Source organism: Trematomus bernacchii, unplaced genomic scaffold (genome assembly GCF_902827165.1).
Source record: "Trematomus bernacchii unplaced genomic scaffold, fTreBer1.1, whole genome shotgun sequence".
In the NCBI taxonomy this organism is placed as follows: domain Eukaryota; kingdom Metazoa; phylum Chordata; class Actinopteri; order Perciformes; family Nototheniidae; genus Trematomus; species Trematomus bernacchii.
The window spans coordinates 126,828-144,700 of record NW_022987623.1 but is presented as its reverse complement, the minus strand read 5'-3'; positions in this window follow the sequence as shown (position 1 = coordinate 144,700).

Below are 17,873 nucleotides of genomic sequence, written 5' to 3'. Positions count from 1 at the left end.
AGACACTACATACTGATATACACCTGAACATCAGCAGGAGAGGACTCTTTAAAGTAGAGACACTACATACTGATATACACCTGAACATCAGCAGGAGAGGACTCTTTAAAGTAGAGACACTACATACTGATATACACCTGAACATCAGTAAATCAGTACATATTTTAAACCAATGTTGAGGCTGAGGGAATAAATGTTGGGGGGCCTTTTAAGTAGTTACAGTTCGATTAGTTTGAGGTTATTTGGTTAGTGTTAGATATTTTTTCAGCTTGTAAATGTTTCTTTTTATTGCAAAAACTGTCTCTTACTGTAGATGTGTAGTGGTATATATTGTCAGATTATATTCAGTTTAGTGTCTGGGCCCCTATTATCAAGCTTTAGATGCTTAATTGGGATGTCACATTGCATTTTTAACTATTTCAGAATAAATCAATTGCAAATTTCCCCTCTGTGGGACTAATAAAGGGATTCTGATTCTGATTGAATATCGTATCGTTTATTGCATCAGTGAGTCACATTGAGGTCGAGATCTGATTTGTGAGACCTAACGTAAATTTGAATGTTACACATTCCACATATAATCCTTTTCTACCTGTCGGAGAGAACGTAAAAGAAAAGCCCAGCAGTCTCAGCTGTTCCACTGTCGCAGGTAAATTAATTTCCCCTGGAAATACGCCCGGTGTTTAGGAAAGTTCTGTAAGCAGATTAAGAGGTGCACTTAGCCAAACATGGGTGTAGATGTGGGAGGCACAGTGGGAGGTGAGGGGGGGGTGCAGAGCCTCTACATTAACCCCCTGCTGAGAGACACACTGCTGATACTGAGGCTGTAAATTAATGATGGGGGAGGGGGGAGGAGGGGGAGAGCTGGAGGGGAGCCAGGAGCGTCCAAATCATAATGGCTTTACATTTGTCATAAACCAATGTGATCCCCTTCGCTACTAATGCCTGCCTCGTGTTGTTATTGTATTCATGTTTCTGTGGTCTTCATTTTTACTTTTGGTCTTTCTTGTGAGGCACTTTGTGAATTGTATTTCTGTGAAAGGTGCTATACTAAATAAACGTATTATATTACTACTGTTACATACTTTGAGTTTAAACTGATTTAAACACAAACCATCTACAGTAGTTATGGCTCTCCTCCTTTCTACATCCATTTATATAGCCAACTGTGGGAATGAAAATACAAAATACGTCCTATAACATGCAGTAATGTTTTCTGTAATGGTTTAGAGCAGTGGTCCCCAACCCCCGGTCTGCATTTTGGTACCGGGCCACATTTAAAAAAAATATTATCAGTCTGAAAGATGTTTAATTTAGAAAATCCGTCTCGCGCGTCGGTCTCTCTGAACACATGTCAACACCATAAGTCAAGACGCTTGTCTCAGTCACGTGACACTTCTCTCCGCTGAGCTCCGTGTGTTTGTTGGCCTGTTTGTCTGTCGGATACTACACATCTCAAAAAGTTATATTGATCGTGATATTTTAGCAGCGAAGCTCATAAAATGTAGACCGAAGCCTGATGTGTACAGAAGACAGGAAATATATATTCAAAGTGAAAGTCAACTTTATTGTCAATGTTTCAGAGACATCCAAATACTGTTTCCCTCAATCCCGAATACAAAAATACAAATATATAAAAATATGTATAAAAATATGTATATCCTATATATATTCTGACTGTGATTGGGTGTTTGTCGTTGCTGCTCGAAAGTTAAACTACTTGCAACACAGCCGTAAGGGGCGTCTACATTGACAACAGTTGATTTGAGCACGTCAAAACAGCGCATGTGAAAGGCTTATGGTTACTGCAAATGTTGGTTTTCCTCAGTTTCCCTCCATACTTTGAAGACCGGTCCGTGAAAATGTTGTCTTAAGTCCCAGACACACCAAACTGACACCAAAGAACACGTCCAGACGAAGCACGACTGTTGTGTCGCCTCACGTCTCCTGCGTCTTGGCCAAACAGTCGCACTGGAACACACCGCAAAGACTTCAGCCGACGGCCAAGTAGCACGTACGCACTGCGCATGCGTGAGTGGCAATAACTCTCCTTACCAGCAGGCGACGGTAGTGTGTATTCGTCATTCAAAAGAGGCGACAACCGGAAGACAGACTGCGTGATACACCGAGAGAAGAAGAACAGACTGCGTGATATAAACAAACAACAGATAGCGTGTGCGTTCCATTTTCGGTTTCTTCATTCCAGATCGCCATGATGAAAAATAAACTCTTGCGTCCAGGTGAGATGAAAATGAAAAAGAATAGCCGTCTGTGTGTGCCTTCTTAATCGTTTGTTTGGCTCCCTCACTTCCGTTTCGCTTCTCATGCACTGATTCGCTAAGCTGAACAGCCAATCAGAGTGATTTCTTTGGCCGACGGTCTTTAGCCGGCCGAAAAGACACGCCGGTGCGGGACACACCAATCTGAGTAGGGCGACAGGACGCTCATCGACGGCCAGACATCTATCGACGGCCAAAATCGGGTTGGTGTGTCCGGGCCTTTACATGAAACCAGTCGGTGGTGCAAAAAAAGTTGGGGACAGATGGTCCGCTGGTTTAAGGCCCCTACACACCAGGCCGATATCGGCCGTCTTGCGTTGTTGGGCGAAAACGGGTTCCTTGTCGCCCAAAGTCAATTTTGGTGTGTCCCGAACCCTCGGCCGTGACACGCCTTATTTGGCCTTTCACGGTCGACACCCGGCCGATTCAACATGTTGAATCGGCCGGGTGTTGGACACAAGCTATCGGGCCAAGAAACCACTCTGATCAGCTGTTCAGCTAGCAAATGAGAAGCGAAACGGAAGTGAGGGACGTAAACAAACGATTTAAGGCACAGGACAGCAGCTAAACCCCAGCAGGTGATACTTAAAGACATCAAACATAGCCCTTAAATGTCCTCTCTTACCTCCCACACATAGCAGGGACATCTCTGATATCGGCGGGAGCGTCCCCGGCTGTCCTCTGCTGAGAGCTCCGTGATTTGTTTGGTCAAGTCCGGTTTTTCATCTCATCGTAAATTTAGCAAGAAGTGGCCATTATTACATTGCTGACTCAATAAACTACACACCCGCCAGAACACTGCGATCATCAGATGCAGGTCTATTAACTGTGATTTTATAGTATGTCTGCACTTTATGTGCTCATTTCATCATGCATGTATTTTTATATTCTAAAACATGTTTTCGATGGACGAGAGTGAAAATGGAACGGCACCCGCCGCTATTTGTTTGTATATCAGTCTGTTCTTCTTCTCTGTCTTCCGGTTGTTGCCTATTTTGAATGACGAATACACACGTCCGCCGCCTGCTGGTAAGGAGAGTTATTGCCACTCACGCATGCGCAGTTCGTACGTGCTCGGCTGTAGTAAAGCGGTGTATTTCAGTGTACACACGGCCAAGACGCAGGAGAACTCGTCGATGGATCTGTCGGTGTCGGATGTCGGCGAGTTCTCTGGTGACTGCCTGGTGTGTCAGGGCCTTTAGAGAGCACAAGCCATTTTGTTTGGCAAGATTAGTAATTTTTGAACAAAACTCCCAACATCAGAAGGCAGGAGAGTAAGCAAACAGTATCACGTGATCCCGAACAGCTGCATCACTTCACAGCTTTGGCTCAGTTTCCTGAAGCCTCTCTTCTTCAGGTTCCTCCACAGCAGTCTGTCCTCACTGTGGAAACGCAGCCCAGAAGTTGTTCAGAAGTCAGCGATGGAGACTCTCGGCACAATCGGCTGCGGTGCCATCTGTTTGAAGAAAGAAACATGAAACGCTGCCATGCACTCGTTTGTTGTTTCTCTCCTTTACGAGTCCACATCTGTGCTGCCTCTCAAAAACCTGCTCACATCGGCATCAGAGTGTCCGAGTCCTTCTGTTTTACAGATAATACGGAGAGTTTACAGAGTTTTACAGCTCCATACAAGTGACGGTCAGTAGATTTACACACATATGCACCCCATAGATTACATTCACAATTCAGAGCTGGCACAATGACCAGCCGATTAGGTGTGTTTCATATATCATATCCACATTCTGTAAAACATGCATAGGCCTTCAGCTAAGTTAAGTAATTGATTCATGTATATTGGGTGAATTTAGTTCCACTCTTTATGCGTTTTAAACACAAATGAAATTACAGTATGGATTTCTGACGTATGATTTATTGGGGTTTTTGATTGTTTATATTTCGGAATTGGGCTTTGTTAATAATAATCTTATTACTTATTATCTCTGGACCTATTATGGGTTGGGTCACACGAGTATGGGCGGTACCAATGGGTAATATAATCACCTGTTCAACTGTATGAGGTGTTTGTGGAAGAGAGCGTGAGAGGGTCGTTGTATTTTTTGTTGACCACAACCTTTTCACTGCTGGATTATTCATGCGAGCAAAAGATAATTTGTTGATTATATTAATTAAAGTAAGCTTTTTGTTCAACGCATTTTGGCCCGACCTCAGCCTCTTAGCGACAAATGTTTGTTCCTGCTGTCGCTACACATTGTCTAAACCTTAGTTGTAAATAAAGTCCAGTCGCCTTCTAGACAAAGATGTCAGTGACTTTGTTTTAGAAGCCCTCTTTATTTTGTCTTAGTTTTAAAAGTCTTGTTTCATTTTTTAACAAGGAGGGAGAGTGAGCGTGAGTTACGTGTGCTCTTAACACAATAAGAGTTTTTCCTCTGGACAACGATGTGCGTTTGATGGCCTGTTAATCCGGACATTTGCATTCTCAGATCCTCCGAGGATTGTCTAGATAATTTCAGGGTTGCAGTGCAGTGTGAAATGTTTATCTTGGGTAGCATTTGTCGTGCTGAAAGATATAGTAAGTATTATCCAGAGCTCCTGAGATTGAATATGAATACAGGATAAACATCCCCATAAAGACGGACAGAAGCACAAACACTCAGCTGGACAAATTGCACCTCAGCTTGAATGCTTGACAATGGCTAATTTATCCGTCATGTCCACAGCAAACGCCTCAATTAGAAAGTAATTTTCTACAAATGTCATTGTTCAGCTTTCTGGTGTGTTTTTCTTGCTTCCCGCAGCCGTTCAGCTGCGACAGAGCTTCCCATTAGGAACATTATCTCCGCCTCCAGGGGCTGTTTGATCACAAAACATAGCTCCCAGGTTTCTAGGGACTGCAAGACAGAACATTTGGGGCAAAGGTTATATATTACATCACGATGGTGGGCCATTTTGCTGAATGGGACCCGATATGGAATTACTTTTCTTTAGGAACTGCAGAAAATGGCCATCAGAGCTGCGGGCCAGAACAAAGAGGGCTTCATTATCGTCTGCGGCTGGAATTGTGTTACTCCGGGAGTAATGAGAAATCAAATGGAATTTCAGAGGAGAAACTACAGAAAGCAGGAGTGAATGTTTACGGTTCCTCAGCTGTAGGAAGCGAAATCTGTTTCTGTCTTGCTCGTCAATAATTGCATTGACTTGAGGTAGCCGTATCACATTTCTGCAGCATATAAAGAACAACCTGCATGTGCTGTAATGAGCTTTTTGATTAAGAATGAAAATCTGCTGGAGGGGGAATAAAAAGGCTAATTTCTCTCGTGCCACATCGCTAAGCTCGCCTGCACATGGCATTAAACGGCCAAACCTCCCCATCCTCTGCCAGACAGGAAGCAAGAAACAAGCACTTCTGTTTTACACTTCTGTGTGCATTGCTGTTTCAAAAGAGACGGCTTGGAAGCAGCTATTTATCCTCCGAGCGTCCCCATTAGAGCTCAGACAGTTAGGTTTGCACTATGAATCCATGTCTCTGTGCAAAGTGGGCAGAAGAGACCATTGTGGTAGAGTTTTACAGGAATAATTCCAGAACAAAGATATTAGTTAGCATTTTAGCACTTCCTTTTCCCTCATCTGGAAGTAAAATAAGCTCTGTGGTTAACACAAGCTGAAGAGATTTTAACGTTTTGTTCTACGACGTTACATACGTCAGTAAATACCCCACTGGTGGATTTAAAAACAGTGGTTGCTAACAAGTGTCTAAATGAGACGACTAAACGTCATCACGCCCAACATTAGCCGCCTTTAGCTTAGCGGTGGTGACGTGAAGTCATGTGACCGTGCTGTAGTTCCTTTATAGCCCAACATTAGCCTCCTTTAGCTTAGCGGTGGTGATGTGAAGTCATGTGACCCGGCTGTAGTTCCTTTATAGCCCAACATTAGCCTCCTTTAGCTTAGCGGTGGTGACATGAAGTCATGTGACCGTGCTGTAGTTCCTTTATAGCCCAACATTAGCCTCCTTTAGCTTAGCGGTGGTGACGTGAAGTCATGTGACCCGGCTGTAGTTCCTTTATAGCCCAACATTAGCCTCCTTTAGCTTAGCGGTGGTGACATGAAGTCATGTGACCGTGCTGTAGTTCCTTTATAGCCCAACATTAGCCTCCTTTAGCTTAGCGGTGGTGACATGAAGTCATGTGACCGTGCTGTAGTTCCTTTATAGCCCAACATTAGCCTCCTTTAGCTTAGTGGTGATGACGTGAAGTCATGTGACCGTGCTGTAGTTCCTTTATAGCCCAACATTAGCCTCCTTTAGCTTAGCGGTAGTGAAGTGAAGTCATGTGACCGTGCTGTAGTTCCTTTATAGCCCAACATTAGCCTCCTTTAGCTTAGCGGTGGTGACGTGAAGTCATGTGACCCGGCTGTAGTTCCTTTATAGCCCAACATTAGCCACCTTCAGCTTAGCGGTGGTGACGTGAAGTCATGTGACCGTGCTGTAGTTCCTTTATAGCCCAACATTAGCCTCCTTTAGCTTAGCGGTGATGACGTGAAGTCATGTGACCGTGCTGTAGTTCCTTTATAGCCCAACATTAGCCTCCTTTAGCTTAGCGGTGGTGACGTGAAGTACGTGACCGTGCTGTAGTTCCTTTATAGCCCAACATTAGCCTCCTTTAGCTTAGCGGTGATGACGTGAAGTCATGTGACCGTGCTGTAGTTCCTTTATAGCCCAACATTAGCCTCCTTTAGCTTAGCGGTGGTGACGTGAAGTACGTGACCGTGCTGTAGTTCCTTTATAGCCCAACATTAGCCTCCTTTAGCTTAGCGGTGGTGACGTGAATTCATGTGACCGTGCTGTAGTTCCTTTATAGCCCAACATTAGCCTCCTTTAGCTTAGCGGTGGTGACGTGAAGTCATGTGACCGTGCTGTAGTTCCTTTATAGCCCAACATTAGTTTCTAACTTCAGAAATGTTCAGAAAAAGTGGTTTTAATATGTGGGGATTATCCCGCTGAACAAAACATGTAAGAGAACATTTTCTGCAATAATCAAAAATCTGAGGAGAAATCCAATTGGCTTTTTGTCGACAGAACCCTTGCATGCTAACTACCGGGTCGGCCTACACAAATACTTTACTTGCACCACTTTATTAAGGTGTGTCTTCCTTCTCCCTTGAAATGCTCTTTTTGTCAGACCTCAATCCCCCCCCCCCCCCCCCCCCCCCCCCCCCCCCCCTCTTTCTGTCTCCATTTCAGGGCCTCTGTGTGCATCCTGCTCTTTTTTTTGTGAGCGTTTGGCCCGTGCAGAGTTCATTAGTCTCTTCCTCGCTTCATTACAGCCTAAAGATGAGCTGTCATCAACACCGACGGCTGTGCATTAGTGTTTACTCCCTCCCACCCACCCCCTCTCTCCCCCCCTATCTCCCACCCGTCTGACAGGACACCCAGGGCAGCACAGCAGGGGGGGGCTGGTTGTCATGTTGCATGAGCATGTTTTTGTGTCGCATGGTGGTATTTCGATGCTCTCACACGGCCCCCCACAGCTGAGTAAAAGTCACCTGTCTGTAAGAGACCAAATCAAGCAAGGGAGGGAGGGATAATAGAGGGATGTATATTTTCAACTTCTAATGAGATGTTTACATTTTGACACAATTTGAACATATATGATGCAGTTAGAAGATTGTTTTGGATGTATCTTAATCTTTAATGAACTTCTACGCCTCTCTTTGTTGCCGTCTCTCCCTCTCTGTGAGATGGTGCCGCTGCCGTCATTTTAGAATGTTTAGTTTTTTAAATGTTTATTGTACAATGTCATGTCTTTTTATGCTGCTGCAACGCAAATACATCCTCCCACAGCTGAACAAAAGTCACCTGTCAGATCCAAACAAATCAAGCAAGAGAGTCTAAGAGGGATAATTAAAGCTCATGGTGATCTCTCTGGTGGAAGTCTTCCTCTGGCCGTGAGTTGGCGCCCACGCTGGGGCAGCATGTGGAGATAATCAGCCTCTATTCAGATGAGATCAGGCAGGTTTGTTTTGCTGGAGTCCTTAGCACCCTCTTCTCCTGCCAGATAAACACCGGGCACGCCACGCCTGCAGGGCGGGAGGAGGAGGAGGAGATGAAGCATAGACGCTGATTAAATTACAGCTTTCATCAAATGATTTTCTTTTGAGTTAGTGCGTGAGTCACAGTAGCTTCTTCCCTCTGGTAAACAGGATTTGAACTCCTTCACGGAGACGAGTCGGTGACAAGTCGAAGTGCCGAGGCTTTTTGAAAAACCTGTCAAGAGAGATACGTTGTGAGATATGGGATGAAAAAAAGAGTGAGATTTTGGTCCCTTGAAAACCCAATTTCTCTTTCAGTAAAATTGAAAAGATGTGCTCCAACTCAGGCCAAGGTTAGAGTTTAAAAAGTCTACTTATGTGATTTTTAAAAAGCACCTTGTGTCTGAAAGTAATATCTGCACGGCTTACCACTTTCTATACGAATACTGCACATATTTTATATTCTTAATTTTTACTGTACGTAGGTTTTTGGTGTGTCTAAATAATTCTCTAAATGTAAATATATATTTTGTAAACCTACTTAGCAATAAAACCTGCTTCTGATTCTGATATTAAACTGACCTGAAGGGGGCAGTGTGGGAGTCTGGAGGTGTCAGACTAATATAAAGACACATTTTGAACATATATGATGCAGTTTGAAGATTTCTTACTTGGATGTATCTTAATCTTTAAAGGATTTCTAACTCATGCCTCTTGTTGTTGCTCCTCTCTGTGTGATGGCCTCCTCATCGTGTTATCTTTGGTGAGAGCTGACAGAAATGTGTGTATAGTGTAAATATACGTGTGTGTGTGTGTGTGTGTGGTCCATCTGTGGCAGAACAAGAAGGTTCCTGTGTCATTTCCCACTCGGCTGCACTAACATCTTCAATTAACAGCAGCCAGAGACTGATTACATGTCTGCTGGATGTTGCTCTGCCTCTGTGACCGATCTCCTCACACTCGGCTGCAGAAAGCCAAGGTTGCACCGCCAAAACGTGCTTTTAAGTAGCTCTTCTCCCATTGGTTGTGATCTTTCAGCCTGCTGGAGGGACGAGAGGAAGCTAAATGTGACTCGGTGCATAATCACGTCTCCAGGTGTAAAGGAATTTGCAGCATGTTTCCTCCCCTGGCTGCATATGGGGTGCATAATCAGTTAGCACTTGACCTTGACTTGTATCATTAATTCAGAGAGTAAACTGTCAGCGTCTCGCACCAGCTGTGCTCAGAGTGTAACCTTGGCTTCCTGAAGGTCAAGCACTCTTCACAAGAGTCTCCACTTTTCTTTGAGGATGGGGGGGGGGGGGGGGGGGTGCAGCTGTGTGTCTGTCTCAGTTAGGAAAGTGATGAAAGAAGACAGACTAACTCGACCAAAGGTGCCTTTAAACGCCTCAGAGCCCACATGTCACATCTTCTGTACTTAAAAGAAACCCTTTCATGCTTTTTGGGGTTCTCCCTTTTCTGTAGTGTGTTCTATAGGTGCATGTCAATGGGCTGCAAAGGCTAAAAACCTGTGTCCCCCGTAGTAGAGACACTACATACTGATATATACCTGAACATCAGCAGGAGAGGACTCTTTAAAGTAGAGACACTACATACTGATATACACCTGAACATCAGCAGGAGAGGACTCTTTAAAGTAGAGACACTACATACTGATATACACCTGAACATCAGCAGGAGAGGACTCTTTAAAGTAGAGACACTACATACTGATATACACCTGAACATCAGCAGGAGAGGACTCTTTAAAGTAGAGACACTACATACTGATATACACCTGAACATCAGCAGGAGAGGACTCTTTAAAGTAGAGACACTACATACTGATATACACCTGAACATCAGCAGGAGAGGACTCTTTAAAGTAGAGACACTACATACTGATATACACCTGAACATCAGCAGGAGAGGACTCTTTAAAGTAGAGACACTACATACTGATATACACCTGACCATCAGCAGAATATGTCCTCTTTAACAAATATTAGCCTTCCTGCAGAATATTGCACTCACATTTCTATTAATTGTGCTGGAATAGATGGCACTATCCTCAAGTTCTTATGACATCTGACCCGTCTTTTCACGACTGAAACATACAATTCTATCTCCATTCTCTCAGATTAGAACATCCAAGCTGTCGCGCCTATAATAAAACTGACACATGTGGATTTCAAATGTATTCATATCACTTTATCAGACACCTTCTTCCCATTTAGCATGCAGCAATCTGACCTCCTGACCTCCTGACCTCCGCCCTTCACGGTTCATTCGACTTATATCGACTCTGAGGATGAGCGCCCCCGCTAACTGCACATCAGTGTGTCCGCTCACACACGCCTGTTATCAAAAGTCAGATCTGACTCTGTCCCTCATGACAGCAGCTTTTCCACCTCATTTCACTCGAGATAAGCGTCACGCAGAAGGCCTAAGAACGCATCTTTTTAGAATATATATATTTATTATGTATTTATTTCAAGGACTATGCACACAAATACATTAATCTCAGAAAAGAGATGAGATGAATTATGCCAGATTATATTTAATGGCTAATTTCCATCTGCAGTCTTTAGGTAGGTACATAACAATCAACAAATACTAAAAACATTGCATAATCTCTATCAGACAAACAATTATAAAACATGATTTAAGTACAGGTCAATAATATAATACATAGTACACTTAAAATATAATATTACAGTTAAAATTGAAAAACTCAGCCTTTTACTAGATCTTTAAAACCCCGACTTGTTGCCATGACGGCCGAAACGTCACTGTTTTTATTCTGTTGTTTCGTTTCAACTATTTTACTCTCTAGCGTATAAATAAAATTGATTATTACATTATTATTATAAGACAGGACTCGGCCTCAATCAGCGACGCTTTGTTTGTTTTTTAAACAATATGTTTATTAATTTTTCATTCTTTTAAGCAAATTAGATACAAGACACGACTAACCTTACACACACTTACATACAAAATGTGAAAAACAGAGGCAAAGACAAGACGGGACATAATTTGCAAAAAAATGTAATTGAAATATATAATACAAATAAAAGACATTAAATGAAATAAAATAAAAACAAAAACAATTGGGCAGTAGCGTATATATATATATATATATATATATATATAAATAAAGTTGGATTGGATCGCTCTCATGGATTCCCATTGTTATTTAGCAGCGCTTTGTTATTGAGTTCTGCAGCCGTGCAAACAGGGAGGAGCTGACTCTGTGTCCCTGGAAACAGACGCATCTTCTCCAGAGGAAGGGAGGTCTAAAAGGGCAAACCAAGGATAAGTGTTCTGCTTGATGAGCTTTTTAAAACTCGGTCCGTGTCCAAAATCTCTTGAAAAGGCTCATTTCCCCCCGATCCTCCTCCTCAAACGGCAATTTGATTTGTCCGGTGCTTAATGTACCGAGGGATCCTTAATGTAATCTGAAGGTGAGACACAGGCAGGAATTATTTTAAGTTAAACTCCACTAAAGACCGCGGTGCTACAGTTCACCTCGGGCTGTTCGGAGGAGGATCTCCAGCTGATCGGTGCAGAATCTGACGGACCAACGAAAGGACTGAGTCTCTGTTTATCTCAGCAGCAGGACTCCGTTAATAAAATAATGCAGGCAGCAGCAATGGGCTCTAGTTGCATTTCTGGCTCTATAACTCAGCTGCTCACCTGCACCATTGTGGCTGTTCACCTCTACTTACCTATTTACTGCGGCCTCCGTCTCCACACTAAAAACTGCTCCACGTGTTAAAAATCTGCTCAAAGATTGTTGGTCACCCTGTCAGAGACTTTCTGACTCAGCAGACCATAATAACCTGAGAGGCTCCAACAACATCATCTGGGACCCAAAGCATGTTCTGAACAGAGAATATGAACTGCTACCATCTGATGGAGATTCAATGAAGTCAGACTGAAGCATCCTTTGTGCTCCAGTCGGTCCTCTCAGTAAACACAGAGCTGACTCCAGATCAAATGCACGCTGAAGGCTCTTTGAGCAGGTTGTCTCTCACTGATTGTGCTGTTATTGTGTCTTGATATCAATGTTGATGTTACACATGGAGCTGCTGTGATGCAAGTCACATTTCAGACTTGATCTGACCATTAAAGTATTGAGACAATGAGACCTGGGAATTTCTTAGTAACAAGGAGTGATTTTTGTATTCCGTCAGTACACTAGGTTTCAGTTATTAAAGGGGACCTATCATGCAAAATGCACTTTTGCACGTCTTTTATACATGAATATGTGTCCCCGGTGTTCCAGGGAACTCACCAAGTGTCAGAAAACACAACCCTCTCTATTTTCCTCCATACCCAAATCTCTAAAAAAGGGGCTGCAACGGATCTGATAAAAACTGATCCAGATTTGAACACTGTCCTGACGTCAGGACGGTGGCGCTACGGCTATTGGGCCAACTCCACCAATCAGGAGGAGACAGCCACGGCCATTGCCGTTTGAAAGCGCTGGAGACGCTGTAGTACATATGCCAGGCCTGTAGGTGGTGCTGTTCTCACAGAATCAGCCCTTGCAAAAACAGAGCAAAAAAATGTCAAATTGAGCAAAATGAGGCATGGCTAAAATGCATGATCTGTTTGGTATTTTGAAAAAAAAAAAGTATAAATATGCCTCATATAGGTATGGTCCTACACTATATTATTAAAATATACCACATGGCTCCGTCGCGTTGAAGCTTGCCGGTGGGTGTGTCTGGTGCACGACCAACAACCAATCACATTAATCTCCCACCCCGGACACACAAGCACGCGGTTTGATTGGCTAGCGCTTGTGCTGGCATATGATTTGATTGGCTAGCGCTTCCGTCGACGCTTGAAAAGTTTAACTTTCCTCAACTTTCGAAGCGAGCAGCGGAGGCAAAGCGACGCGATGGAACCACAATGCAGTTCGGCAAAGCGTGACGTCGCCCCATTCAAAGTGAAGGGGAAGCGTCTCCGTTGAAGCACGCGACGGAGCCGTGTGGACGTACCGTTATCTTATGTTGCTATCAAACCTAGGACTTTCAGCAATGCTGCCGCAGTCTCCTGTATCAACAGCAGCCTCAGTAATGACTTATAGTATCTTGTGGATTTTACTGCAGGGGGAAAAAGAAAAAGCTAGTGAACCACAGAAAATGTTTGAACTGCAATCATTCGACCATTTGCAATCAACTAAACAAATTCAAGAAGATCCTCCAGTCTACATTTTCTCTTGTGGACAGCGATATTTTTCACTCGTTCATACCTATACTTATACTCCCTTAGTCCGTCTGGAGGAGTATTCTGTGTAAATCCCTGGTTATTGGTTCCTCAGGCCCTGAAACAACAGAGTGGGGGGGGGGGGTGGGGGGGGCCGTTATTATCGGGTTTGAGACCCTGATGGTCCAAAGTGTAATTGCTTTAATGGTGCAGGAGGTGAGGGCAGTTTAAAGGATTGATTAAGGGATTTGGTTTCACGCTGAACAAACCTAAGAGGGGGTCGAGGTCAGCGCCGGGGGCAAGACACACAAATATACCTGTCATCCCCCCCCCCCCCCATTTTCTACTCTCATGCACTCAAAGAAACAAAAACAAACCTTGAGTCCTCTCACACTTCGCTATGTTTTCACTCAGGGGCGCTCTTATCCCCCCCCCCCCCCCCCCCCCCACAGGGCTGGAAGCAATTACAAACCCCCGTTTAATAACATTAGTTAATATTTGATTGGCCTATATTTATTTATTTAATTATTTATTTAGGGACAGTGCACATTAATCATCAGTTTCCACCTCCATGTAAATGTCCCAGAGTTAAATAATGAGGTAATTTTCCTCTGCAGTCCCTGGGCAGGTTATTATAAATTAGTGCCCTAATGTTATCAATACAACGCTTCAGTACACTACAATAAACTACATGAACGCACAAATGTAAAAACAATAAGAAGATACCATGGTTTATGTTTTTGTTTAATTTAAAGGGGACCTATCATGCAAAATGCACTTTTGTATGTCTTTTATACATGAATATGTGTCCCCGGTGTTCCAGGGAACTCACCAAGTGTCAGAAAACACAACCCTCTCTATTTTCCTCCATACCCAAATCTCTAAAAAAGGGGCTGCAACGGCTCTGATAAAAACTGATCCAGATTTGAACACTGTCCTGACGTCAGGACGGTGGCGCTACGGCTATTGGGCCAACTCTCCACCTATCAGGGGAATGTGGGGTTGGGCCACGGCCGGCCATTGCCGCTCGAAAGCGCTGGAGACGCTGTAGTACATATGCCAGGCCTGTAAGTGGCGTTGTAGTCTGCCACAAAAGCAGCGAAGAAGACTTCCCGCCCCATAGTTACCATGGTTACCCTTCTGTTTATTCTCCGCTGTGGCTTTCTTTCTCCCTCCCCGAGGCAAGCGTTTGCTCTTCCTGCTTTAATTCAATGCAATCCCTCCCCGTCGAGGCAAGCACTGTAATTCTCTCCGGTTAGTCCACCAGCAGATGACAAACACCCACCTCTCCGCCTCTTCCAAGGAACGAGGGGACCGTGCGGCAGAGTTTCAGTGTCAGTTTGTTTCGCCGGTCAAGATGTCCGTTAAAGTTTAAATCTTCCGGACAAAATTAGAAAAGTGCCGGTCAAAGGTCTTCTTTGTTATTTATTGAGCTTTAAAACAAATGAATAACAACTCTATATAATAAAACACGGAGGACGGAGATCTCTTTTTCTCCCCCTCTTCTGACAGCCCAGCAGCTGATCAGAGCATGTCTCCCCTCTCCTGCAGGGGGGCGTGGTCAGCAGAATCAGACCCGTAGACAGCAAACAGCACATAGAGCGAAATGAGGCATGGCTAACATGCATGATCTGTTTGGTATTTTGAAAACAGAAACGTATAAATATACCTTATATAGGTATAGCCCTACAATATATCATTTAAATATAGCATGATAGGTCCACTTTAAGGTAATTACTACCTTCTCTCTTTTCTGTTTGCCACTTTAACTTGAATAAACCTGATATGTAATTCCTTTATTAATGCATACACAGCATCTGAATACTCTTAGACATCCAAATGTTATTAATTCTGAACAATGCTTTGAATGTTTCAATGCAAAGCAAGGAAGGTTTATTCATGCTGCACATTTCAAGAACAAGGCAACTCAAAGTGCGTCACAAAAACAGTAAAAGCATTCAGATATTCACGCGTTAAGTCGCTTCATTATTGCCTTAAAAATCACGTGTTGGTAATAACGGTTAGAGAGTCCTTACTAATACATAGCATCACCAGCTGTATCAACCTGTACTTTCCAGAGAAACAGCTTTTATAACTTATGAATGAACTTTTATGACTTATTATCCAGGCGAGAAACGAACTATTTCGATCACCAATATGTGATAAATGCGATGTTTGAAGCTGCTGCTGTATGAGAGCAGCCGGTCTGCTTAAAATAAACACGTAAACAATGTTTTTATAATGTCTCTCACTGCTTTAACGTAGACACAGGTCCACTCTGCAAGTCTGTTAAATAATAACTCTAAATGTAATTACGAGAGCCAACAATTTAGCAATAGATAGCTACTGAAGATAGATAGCATTCACAAGCTAACTTGTCGATGGGCTGCTAAGGTTGGCTCGTTAACTACGTAGAAAGATATAGCCAACAGCATACATGCCAACCTTTCCAAATCCAAAAGAGGTAGGTTTGCGCATGGCAAATGTGCACGCCCAAATGAGGTAATCAGAAGAAATGGAACCACAGTAATTACAAGTATAAACCATGTATTTAATATATTGCATCACTTTTTGCATTTTTCACAAAAATTGGTCATACAATGTTCAGTCACTTTAGTGCTTGGTAGCAGACTTGGCTTTCTTGAGAAGTTCAGGGTCTGCTTTCCAGTTGCAGCAGGTGCATTTTTTGTAGATGTTTATCTTCCCTGCCAACAGACCTTCGTGTGCTTCTCTCCTCTCCGCGATACCTTGATAAACTCGTGATCTGCTGTCCACTTGGCTTTAAACACATTGTCCCACCGCTTGGTGGGCTTCTTCTTCTCTGGGTTTTATTCATCGCGGAATTTCCATATCAAAACCTGTAGCTGTGTGTATTGTTGAACATCTCTGATGTGAATAAACAACACTGGGGCGCCAAGAACGAACACTAATCATGTGATGAGCAAATCCAATCATTGGACAGGAGCCAAAGTCGAGTCCATTGTCTGCGCCAAGGGGCATTTTTATTTTTTATAATTTGGGAGGATTGAAATCGGTAGGGAAAGCCAGCTAAATCGGTAGGCGGTAGAAACATGTCAAAAGCGGTAGACTACCGCCCAAATCGGTAGGGTTGGCAGGTATGCAACGGTAGCACGTCTGCTAAGTAGATAGCTAGATCTAAATTGATAGATGGATGAATTTATGGGAAAGATATATAAAGCTAATGTTCGCCAGCCAGCTCGTTTGCTCGATAGCTATCGTTAGCTAGTTAGCTCGTTAGCTATCGTTCGTAACATTTGCTAGCTAAACAGCACACTGACAGGTTACCTGAGTCTCTAGGTTAACCTGTTTTTATAGATGTCAGCACTGTGGACCTTTGTGTTCCCTTCTGGCAGTGAGAGTTATTACAAACGGTCCACATGAGCTTTAGCCTGCTGTCCAACCGGGTGATATGTTTTGGTATTTTTTGTTTTGGTACTTTTCGCACCTCATATATAAGAGTTTGGGCCGTTGTCATGTGTCATCCTGCCAGAGAGGAAGGCTGCTGTTGAACCGTGAATAACCCCAAATAACATCTATCTAAACCAGAATAACTAACACAACTGGACGTGGGAAAATGCGCATAAGGTGAATATTAAAAAACAACCCATTATAAAATGACATAAGTCCTTAGAAAGACCCACAAAATGTACAAATTAAAACAGCTTTAAATAACAAAAAGCAGGTTTAAAACACAACAATGCATGGGGAGATATGTATAATAGTTTCAGGCTTTTAAAAATAAAGTAATTTTTTTAACATAAATGCCACAAATGCATAATTCAACAAGCCTGCTATTCAGTGTGAGGCGTGTGTTAGTGTAAGGGCCCCTGAATGTCAGGAAATGTATATAATGGATGAGTGTTTACCCTCCGAGTCTAATTTCATGACACCCCCCCCCCAATGTCTCCCAAGCGAGAGGATGGCATGACGCAGGGTCACTGCCACTGCTCCAGATAGTGGGCTGTAACTGAATTAGCAAATTCAATCTTCTAAAACAAGATCAGGCTTACTTCAGAAAAAGACTCACTCCACACTTTTAGCGTGATTGCAAAAACAATTATGGTGATCTACACGTTCTGTTCTCAATGCAGGGCCCGTTGGTTGCTTTACTTGAGTCCAATTAGAAATACTGTGGTCTTAAAATACTCCGTTACAAGTAAAAGTCATGATTTGAAAACGTAGAAATACAGAAGTTTAATCCGCTAAATGTACAAAGTGTAAGTACAAGTATTATCATTCTGCTTTTATCAACAAGAAAGGCCTTTTGTTATGGTTTTAATGCTGTAGTTGGTCAATATATAACTCATTTACTGGGTAGATTACTAATATAATATCATATATTGTTTTTTTTAAGTAACTGAGTGTTTAATTAATGAAGTGGGGTACACA